Genomic DNA, 11,708 nt, shown 5'->3' with positions numbered 1-11,708 from the left:
CATAAATATTTTAATTTCTATTTCAAATGCCATCCTGAGATAATATGATCTAAGATGAGAGATCAGGCCAAATTTAGTGTTCGGTTGTTTCAGAAATTAAACAAGTGTTTTAATCTCTGGACTCGTTATAAATTTGAATTTAAAAGTTGCTAATAATCGCTCTTGACTCGAACTGAGTGTAAGCTAAAAGCCGATCCTAGATCTTTTTGAGACTTTGTCCGGGAGAATAAGTCTTGTGAGGGGATTTCATATACTGTTAATTTAAAAAAAAAAAAAATGGTTTGGGCTCTGAATTAATTTCTAGCCTATTTTCTTCTTATTTTAGTACAATATGGTGTTATTAAGTAGAACATTTTAATCAAAGATAAGATTGTGTGCGCACTGTGTAAGCGTGTAGCGAATCATAGCTATGTCTATCATACTCGTAAACCTGACATTTGTTGAAGAGGTAATACCTAGGAGCCAATTTTTCAAACTTAGAAATTTAAAGAAGTGTTCAAACAGGGATCTTAACTAGCAAACCTAAGTAAACTTTTGATCCGAAGCAGGATGTTTTTTACCAGTAGGAAGTGCAGTTTTGAAAGAGCACTCAACTCAAAATTTAATACATCCATTAAAGTTATAAACTCTATTACGATGAACACTAAAAACATACTTGACCGTAGAACCACTGTTTTATTTTGATTGATGTCAAATTTCAAATGAATTAAAGTTTTTAATTTTTAATAGCCGTTATTATAACAACTAATATTTTACATACTCCCTCTGCCAATAAAAAAAAAAAAAAAAACACAAATATTAGATAAATAATTTATAATTGACCAGCTCTTGGAACCTAAGAGTAAATACTAAAAATACAATTTAATTGGGTTTCGTTGAGTTTGAATATTAATTATTTCAACTTATAAGATAATTAACTAATAATGAAATAACTATGTTCATTAAATAAATTAAACAAAATATTTTTTATTATCTTGAGGTTATTTTTCAATAGTTTTGATATTTTCATTAATCGGCTTGATATATCCACTTCTTTTTAATATTGTCGATAGTTTAATTATTCAATTTTACTCGATTTATTAATATGGGGATGTGTTTTTCACACCATGTTTGAGGACCGAATGAAACATATTCTAAAAACAAAAATAAATACCTTTATTATAAATTAATTTGTCTTTTATGATTTCTAGAATGTTAAATAGGTAAATTTAAAACGTATAAATATTTAAGTTTATGTAGGTATAAATTCGTTTAAAATTGGTCCTTTGTATTAATAAATAATGTTACATAAAATGAAAAAATACTAAATAAATGAACAAAAAACTACTCACAACTTATGATAAAATATAAAAAATTGTCATTATGAGAACCAATCTCATTCAATCAAATCGTGTTTTTATTATAGATTAAGGGCTAATATCGTATAGGATTAAATTTGAGATAAATTAAATCTCCAAAATATAGTTTTTCAATTACAATAAATTATGATTTATACATAAATTATTTAAAAAATATTATTTTTTGTAAATGTTTAATAATTTTAGGACTCTCTTAAATCAATAACATTGTTTTCATTTTAAATCTTCTTGTTCAAAATAAAAAACTATCCTTTTAAACAATTTTGATTATCGTGCACCAATAATAAATTCATACACTAGAATAAAAGTAATTTTAGATTTAATATATAGTAATATAAAAAACTAATCATTTGTTGAGGTTTATCATTCAATTAAAATCTAGCAGAGAATCTATTTCAGAAATATTAGTCAATTCCTAGGCACATTTAGAAACTAAAGCAGTCTTATCAGATCGTTTTTTTCTAGTGGTATTGGCAATTATAAATTTTGTATTAAAAACACAATTATTTTACTTCAAGACTTTAAGTCAATGCATAAGGAGATTGTGTACAATTCGTGTAGGGACATCTGTATAATGTCACATTTTTGATATGACGTGTGATATCCACATCTCGTTGGAATAGCGACCAATCAATTGCATACACGCAAACTCCTCCTCAATATGGTACAAAAGAATACCTAGTTGGTTTACTAAATGAAAAAAATTTAGCTGATGATAGATAAGGGGGTCTTAGGTTTGCTTATTCGCTGTAGGCACGGTTCCAGGCAAATTATTTTTGTTTTATATTATCCAGCGCGACGGTAGTGACGCGAAGCTAAGTAAAAATAAAAATAGTGTAGTAGACACTAACGTATAATAATAGGAAACTGAGTTATTCTATTGAAATACCGTACTCATTTTTGTTAATCAATCGGCCAGCTACTATAGGGCAAAAGGTTAAAAATCGAAAAAAATCGATTTAGATCAGAAATATTGAGCAGATGGGAACAGAGGAATTTGGAAGCATATTGTTTAGATGGTTTAAAAGTTATAACCAAAAATGTGTCAGCTGCGATATACACCCAGGACAAATCACGACAACCGACACGTACCACGTTCGTGCCTACCTAGTACCTGCCTAAATCGGGTTAGTCACGTCTTCATAAGAATCGACGCCGTCAAGACAATCTGGATGTCCATAGACCGACTCGAGCCAGCGATGACCATTGAATTGGCTCCCAATATTAGGTTAAGTACCTAGTCAAGACTTGATTTGGCTCCCAATATAATTTTTAAAAAGTGGTTCTCAAAATATAAAAGTTGTGGTTAAGATTGGACGATTCCCATACAACATTTTCTTGGTTACTAATTCTCAAATAAGCTTTGCATCCTCGTTTAGTACATTTGAATCGCTTAAATCCATTTTGGAGAAGCTTATGGTAGCTGAATTTAAACTTATTAACTATTAAAATGAATTCTCCCTTTTCACTTGTCATTATTTCAACCAAATTAATTTTATAATCTATGTATAGGTACGAATTACAAAAAATTGCAACGAATTGCGACGGGAACGAACTACGAGTACTGCAATTACTGCATTTAATGATATCAGTGAAATATTGTACTATACCTATATAGGTTGTATAAATACGTCGATAGTTGTGACCGTTATCGGATTAATGAATTGTTAATTACAAGACTATAACCGGCACTGTGTCACTAAAATATTACAGACGTGTACTTTTTCAACTTTTATATTTTTAACGTATAGACGTACATATAGTTGAATTTATTTTCAAACAATTTTGATAACCAATGGATTTATAAAATATATGTGTAGGGAGCCAACTCTATACATAAACCTTAGGAGCCAATTAAATACGTAAAAATGATGATTACCTGAGTTAGGGAGCCAATTCAATAGCTCTGGAGCCAGCGTTCATCGCGACCTAACGACGCGCGATTTTATTTTTCGTTTAGGTGTTTAATAATGTGGTGCTATAACCGCATTATCACAACTATATTTTCAATATTGTATTATTTGTAATTATTGTACTTATTGTAAATATTTGTCATGTTTATTGTAACAATTATGTTTGCTACCGTGATGTATTTTGTATACACCGCGCACCTCTCCTCAACAGCAAGACACGCCAACGGTATAAATGACGTCACGGGACGAAACGGTCTCGTCCACTTGAGTTTTTATGCGCCAGCTCAAATATCTCCAAATAACCAAACCGCTCATGTTACGCACCATCGCTAACCGCACAATACTGTCGGTCTTTACACGACATACCGCGTGATATTCTGTGCTTCTTTCTTGTGTACGCACAGCGTCGCATCACACTATATTTTATTTTGTACTTTGTTTATACACGGTTTTTTTCGAAATTTATTTCTTTCGTACGAAAATATTACGAACTCGGAATATCACAAAACGAATAGTGTTATATTTATTTTACCTTCTCCTAAATTCACATTCATCACACGATTCAGATTGCTTGTTGGCACAATTTGTCAACTCCAAAAATTGTACCACAGGTTTGTGGATTATTATTAATTATATTTTTTTTACTGGCATACGATAAGTAACATTGCCATTTACTTCATATATGATTAAAATACAATCAAGTAAGATAAAATAAAAGTTTTTTACCGTTCACTAATTTAATAAATAGTTAAGTGTCATTTTTGACAAGTTATTTATTTATTGAACATCTGGAGCTATCCGTTGTGAGCCTATTTTCGATATATTACACTGTATGAACCGATTAAGATTATGAATCAACACAGCACACCCACACTATTGCTATTTTATAATTTAACTAATTACTATTAAAAAAATATTAATAATAATTAGTGTACAATATAATACGTACTAGACGAGTTAGCTTCAATAATATTAATATTATGTAGGTAGTAGTTCCATGCATCCTCTAAAAAAAATATATATATGTATACCTACTATATATTAGAGTAATTAGCTTAATATACTATTTAAACAATAATTATTCATTCTTAAGGATTATTTATTTCAATACGATAAATTATAATTTTATATTATGATATTTGCATTTATGTGCATATGTTTCAATATATATAAATATACAAACTCTTTTCATGTTAGGCAGTTGTTGACGAAGAAAGTAACAAGATTATGAACGATGGAACACGTAATTAATAATTATAAATTAAGTTTTACACGACTACAATCATATTTACATTTGTGAATATATAATCTTTAATCGGCTTTCTGGGAAAATAAATATTGCATACCTATCAAGTATTAATTGCGATTTTTACTGTAATTATTATAATGTGACTTTATACAGAATACGTAAAACTCACAAATTTAAGGATACGTAAGCAATAAAAAATGTTTTACAAAAATATAATTTACCTCTTAGAGTCTTCGAATTCTTGGCATTGTCTATAACTAAATACAATTATAAAATATGTCAATATTGTCAATAAATGTTTTGTTAAAAACTATATGTTTGTATTTTGATGTATTGTAACATAAGTGCATTTAATGTGGGCATTCGATTTGTTTTAGAATCGTATAGAACGATTAAATGTCTGATTCTGATCAATTTTTGAACAATTTTTGCAGTAGTTATTGACGGGGAATGTAACAAGATTATGAATGATGGAACACGTTATATTTATGAATTAAGTTTTACAAAAGTACAATCATATTTACATTTGTGAATGTATAATAAATATATGAGATGTTTATTAAATAACTATTGTAGATGAAAGTTCTGTATGAGTGGAAATAATAGACAGATAATGATCGCAACAGACGGCGACGCATCTCATTTCTGGATGTGTATTGTAACGGCGGTTGTCAAAATCATACACTCTCAGAATAGTAAGGTCGTCATTCAAATTCGTGGATTTTTATGTATAAAATCTTTATACACATCGGCTTTCCGGGAAAATAAATATTGCATACCTATCGAGTATTAATTGCGATTTTTACTGTATCTATTATAATGTGACTTTATACAGAATACGTAAAACTTACAAATTTAAGGATACGTAAGCTATAAAAAATGTTTTACAAAATATAATTTACCTCCTGGAGAGCTCGAATTATTGGTATTGTCTATAACAAAATACAAATATAAAATATGGCAATAAATGTTTTGTTAAAAACTACATGTTTGTATTTATATGTATTGTAACATAAGTGCATTTAATGTGGGCATTTGATTTATTTTAGAATCGTATAGAACGATTAAATGTCTGATTCTGATCAATTTTTGAACAGTTTTTGTAACGTTTAACCAAAGCATATAATCCAAAGTTGGTGAATAACGTTGAATGTCTACCGTAGTGAAGAAAACTACAAAAGCATAACTTTTATAGTTGATTGATGTTTAAAAGTATAACGATTTTTTTAATTTATCCAGTCAATGCTGACAATGACTAAAGTAATAAATAAAATGCCTATAATTGATAGATAATTTGGGTATATCCCTTTTATTTACTAAAATATAACTTGGATCGAAAAAATCATGTATTATTATCATGCAAATATATAATATTCACAAGATAAACTACTATGGTACTTCGAATTACATATTTTTTAGCTGCTCGTCATGCGCATTTATTATTTTAGTTTTGTTTTACAACGACACCTTTGAATATCCCTAACTCATAGCCATACTATTATGCTGGCAACCTCTCGGAGAATAATTTTATTTTATTTTTTTAAATAGTACTGTTTCCGTTAAGTCAATAAAGTTTTCGTCTTATGGTGCTTTTCTGTTATTTTTGCTTTAAAAAATAATTTTCTGTACTTATAGTTGTATAAATAAAAAATATATTATTTTTTTATAGTCTTTCAATTTTTAATGTAACCATTTATATATCATTTGTACAAGCCATCTTGAACATCGGCGATAATGCTAATAAAATACAAGGTGATCCTCTAGCCTTATCAACATCAGGGATTAAAATTTGAACAGTAATTCTTACATTAATACGATTTGGTTTCCTGTTTGATGTTTTTATCATTATTTTAGCCTGTTTTTCTAAACATTTTATTGTGGATTCTTCACCATCATTATGTATGTTTTGTTGCACCTCGAATGGAAAATAATAAAAGTATTTTAATCCTATATAAATATGTTTATAATGCAACTTTAAGATGGATGGATGTGGTCGAAAACAATTTAAAAATGATAGGAGTTGATGACCGGAGAAATATAATTCGTAACCGGGAGAAGTGGCGTGAAGTTGTAATAGCGTCAAAATTTCTTGTAAAGAAGATCAAACCAGAAGAAGAAGAAAAAGTAGAAGATAATACAACCTTAGAAAATTAATATATTCGTTGTTATTTATTAATCAGATTATTTTTATAACAATCATATACATTTTTTTCGTTAATGTCACATACTTTGTACTAGTGATGGGTCGAACTGTTCGAATCTCGAACCAAACCGAACCCAACCCCTAATGTTTGGTTAAGTTCAAAATTCGAACTAAACTATCAAGAATCTTTTTCTGTTCGAATATCGAACTTGAAGATATTTGTCGAATCAGACTTTCTGGCCATGATATTTTAAACTCATTCAATTACCAAATATTTGCATAATTCTTTAAAAGTTATTTTTACACGTTATATATTATAATTCATTAAAATAATATGTTATTTTAAATTTTTCCACTGGCCCATTACAGATTCACCCTATACCAGCAAAAACATTAATATGCTTTCTATCGCCAATACATGCCGCGTTCCTACACTTATAATGTTACTGTTTTTGTTTATGTCGTAGCGGAAAAAATTTATTTTGGGTACACCCATGATAATATTCCAGTACCGCAATGCCTCTATTTATAACTTTTTTCCGCGTATATAATCGTTATCAAAATCATAAGAATTGGATGTGTATCGTTCTAACAACTTGTCTAGTTTGTAACTTTATAATTATTTGTTTACATACTTTTAAAATAAAAGATTTAAATAATTTAAATTTCAGTTCAAGTTTGGTTCGAGTTAAAAAATCAGGGTTCAATCCATCACTACTTTTTACTAATAATTCTCGCAGACCCAACCGGAACATCGCAAATTTCCGTTCAACAGCACCGATTTTGTATCGTTAAATATTAAAGTTAAATAACCTATGAAAAAACTTAAAAACTAAAAACATTATCTATGTTAACTTGTTAGATTTTGAAAAAACTTAGTTTTTCTGTGATATATGAGTATTTTTAAATTGTAATTAATTTCTCTTCCTAATCTTAATAGAAAACAAAATACATCTACACGAATCGTGTTTATAACAAACAATAATAAATTAAGTATTACGGTATTGCTTTTATAATTATACTAGCAACGGTGAAACTCACTGTAAGTGAATACCCTAGGTCGGTAAAAATCACTGTATGTGAATACCCTAGGTAGCTGAAAATCATTTAAAGTGAATTTCCTAGGTCGGCGATAGGACTTTAGAATACCGCAGTTAGAAAAGTTTAGTAGACAAAACCAGTTATAACGAGGTTTGTGATGTTGGTACCTCTGATTTGGTGGCTCTACACTTTGGCAGTGTCTTTTTAAACGCGTAAAAAATAAAAGTCCAATTCGAGCGTCTAGTAGTCGGTCATTTCATTAAATTCACAGGTGTAATACACCTTGTCCCGTAGCTTGTTACGAAAATAGCAATTGAATGTCTAGGTATCAGTCATCACCTGGAACGGTGAATGTCGATACCTGACTGGGCAATCACCCTGCGGCGGATTAAATGCATTTCCCGTGGCTTGCCCAGTGCTTTTGAGTATGAAAAATAAATAAATATACTCCAAAACGGTGATTAAGTGTCAGCTATCAGTCATCGCCCAGTGAATATCGATACCTGACAGAGCAATCTACCTACGGCGGATAGTTATACCTCCTGACGTCGAAGGCGTTATGATGTTCAGTACGTAAAAAAGTCTAAGTCGAAAAGAGTGCTCAATTTTCAAGTTATCACCATTAAAAATCCAGTTAAATGAGTTTAAACCTCCCAAGTAGGCGATGTGGGCATAAAGGGAAGATTTTAAAAGTATTATGGAAATTACTTGTCAAACGTTAGCGAGTTGAAGATCAAAAAACTGTATATTATATTTAATATTTTTTTTTGATATTTTATAGGTGGTTAGATATCGAAAAGAAATATTATGCACTTTCCGTGATAACAAAAATAACAATTAATTAACAAAATATTTAAAAATCAAAAAAAAAAAAAAAAAACCGAATACGTGATTAGAAATCGTGCTGCCCCGATTTCGCCGGAACGGGATTTGGACCTGCCTACCTAACTTTGGGGAAACCTATCCTAACATCTATCGACTACCGTTTGAATTGTAAACCGTAACCGAATCTCGAGCACTTAAACCGTTATAGAGATGCAAGGAATACTACATTACACGTCGTTTAACCAATACAATTTTTACGATTTGTGTGTCATGAAACCTTAAATCGCATATTTATTATCGTTTAGACTGTTTCTGATGTATTCGTCTACATTATTTAAACGTATACGTTTTAATGAAGTACCAAGTTTATTATCACATACACATATCACGATATCGCCCCAAATGTATGCCATTAAAAGTATTAAAACGACTCGAGAGCAAGACTCTTGTTATCTGTTTTTGTAATACACATAAGAATCTGTTAAACCCGACGTGTGTTTCTTTTTTATACACATAATCGTATTTCGTACGTTATCGAGAGAGTACTGATGAGGTCGCGGAGGCGTCCGAGGATGGAGACACCAAAAACATAACAACACGTATTCGATATAAAGATAAATAATTTATGGAATCGTAAAAAAACAAACAAGAGTATACATGACGCTACGATATCCGCCCGGAGAACACGCCGCGAGTACGCGTTTTCCGGACGTGACGGCGACGGCCGCGAACGGAGTTCGGGGACACGCGGTTCGCGAAAGACGCGTTCCACGTAATCAGAAAACCTGCGGACGCGAAAACGATTCGCTCGGAGAGAAAAACGGGCGACCGCCCCCGTGACAGATACGGCTGCGGCCGAGAACCGAATCCACGGGAAAACGCACACAGACGGTACGAAAAAGACGCGCTCTACGCAACAGGATCGAAATCGCGACGGAAAAAGGTCTGATATATGTTAAATTATATAACAATCATTGAAAAAAATATAAATATAAATTAGTTTTCACAAAATACATACCATTATAAGCTTTAGTAAATAGTTTTTCATGATAACTGTTGTAAGTTCTTGCTTGACCTAAAATAATATGTATTATTTAATTTATTATTTGTTTAACTTAATTATTATATTAATACAATCAATTATATTTTTATATTATATTAATCTTATTTTTGCATTTATGTGTAAATTTATAATGACACAATTTGTTTTCATGGTATGTTGTTAAAGGTGATAATATTAAGTTTATAAATGTTGGACCAAGTTGTGATTATCAATTTTTTGTACACAGCAAGAGTTGCCAACCGTTTTACATTGGAGCAGTACTGTCTTACATTTTACAAAAACACATATTTATATTTCATTATTATTATAATTTTATTTTATCAATATACTAGCACCGGTGAAACTCGCTGTATGTGAATACCCTAGGTAGCTGAAAATTGTTTAAAGTGAATTTCCTAGGTCGGAGATAGGACTTTAGAATACCGCAGTTAGAAAAGTCTAGTAGTCAAAACCAGTGATAACGAGGTTTGTGATGGTGGTACCTCTGATTTGGTGGCTCTACACTTTGGCGGTGTCGTTTTAAACGCGTAAATAATAAAAGTCCAATTCGAGCGTCTAGTGGTCGGTCATTTCATTAAATTCACAGGTGTAATACACCTTGTCCCGAAGCTTGTTACGAAAATAGCAATTGAATGTCTAGGTATCAGTCATCACCTGGAACGGTGAATGTCGATACTTGACTGGGCAATCGGCCTGCGGCGAATTGGATGCATTTCCTGTGGCTTGCCCGGTGCTTTTGCGTATGAAAAATAAATAAATACACTTCGAAACGGTGATTAAGTGTCTAGCTATCAGTCATCGCCCAGTAAATATCGATACCTGACAGGGCAATCCACCTACGGCGGATTGATATACCTCCTGACGAAAAAGACGCGCTCTACGCAACAGGATCGAAAACACGACGGAAAAAGGTCTCTAAAGAGCGGAATTCGGATGAAAACCCGAAAAAAACGGTATAATTACAATAACAACTATAATAAATACGACCGATAATAACGATAACGATGTAAGATAACGTCCAAGGTTATATTTGACGGAAAAAAATTTAATTTTCCGATTGGCCAGGACACTATACCTATCGGAAAACAAAAGCGAAATATTCTTCGTTTTATATTATAAGAAGAAGAAGAAAATTCTTACTACGTAGTACATGTTTGACAATATGACAACTAATTATGATTATAAACACTGGTCTATCTTTTGCTAGTCGTTCAAAAATTGATCAGCTTACAATTGCACCTGTTAAATTTAAATTTGTAATCAAATCAAGTGTGATAGATTTACAATAAATGCTTTAAATAAATAAATATTTTTTCCAATCACAGCATATGACGTAAAAATAGGCAGATACGCGTCGGACACTGATGTACACTATTCCTAAAATCTAATTTCGTTTATATATTTTGTTTTTTACCTTTATTGTGTTGCTGAGAAGGTGTATCTCCAATAGCTAAAAAAAAAAGCATGTAATTATTAATAATTAATTATATATTTTTAGTTTTTGCTCTATATCTAAATAATTGATTGCTTCTTAAAATAAGCAATCATACCAATCTTAAGTATAACATGATTTAAAATTAAATTTTATATTAATAAATAATGATGTAAAAAGTAGGTATATTAGATAAACTCCATATATGGATTGAAGTAAATGTGTAAACAGCCATTTCAAACTAATTAAATTTTAAGTAGGTCAGGTAGGAGATGTTATTAATTGGAAATGATTAAGTGAAAGTACCGGGGAGTCATTTAATATTGAATCAAATTTTCTATGTAAATCGGATATTTTAAATGCAGCATAAATATTAAACATGTTTTAAATATTTAAAAACTTTTAATGATTGCACTAGGTTTGGTATTAGTAACAAAGATAACAGTAAAGTGAGGCGATTAAAGTAGGTGTAGCCTATCGTGAGATGTGAAATAAGACAGATTCCGCTTACATTGTTTAAATTTCCATTTTTTTATGTGACGTTAAAATTATTGCAACCAATGTAAATCGAGAACTTTTATTTTAGTCGACAATGACCTATTAACCTTATTTTTTACATCGTTTATATTGCAATGATTTTTTTTTCCGGAAAATAACATAGGCACCTAACCTGACTGTGCGATT

The 11,708-nt window shown here is 30.6% G+C and overlaps 1 long non-coding RNA gene across 1 annotated transcript; it reads right to left on the bottom strand.

The window, feature by feature from the left end:
- Positions 1-4,239: 4,239 nt before the first annotated feature.
- Positions 4,240-11,045, bottom strand: LOC112592209. The gene is made up of 5 exons (XR_003114549.1): positions 11,007-11,045; positions 9,548-9,604; positions 5,423-5,452; positions 4,742-4,777; positions 4,240-4,277 (listed from the first exon to the last, which is right to left on the bottom strand). It is a non-coding gene; the product is annotated as an uncharacterized LOC112592209 (long non-coding RNA).
- Between the last annotated feature and the right edge of the window lie 663 nt (positions 11,046-11,708).

This window comes from Melanaphis sacchari, unplaced genomic scaffold, assembly GCF_002803265.2.
Source record: "Melanaphis sacchari strain LSU unplaced genomic scaffold, SCAv2.0 Contig1602_pilon_pilon, whole genome shotgun sequence".
Taxonomy (NCBI): Eukaryota; Metazoa; Arthropoda; class Insecta; order Hemiptera; family Aphididae; genus Melanaphis; species Melanaphis sacchari.
The sequence above is the reverse complement of the archived record's forward strand: the minus strand, read 5'-3'. Positions and strand labels throughout refer to the sequence as shown.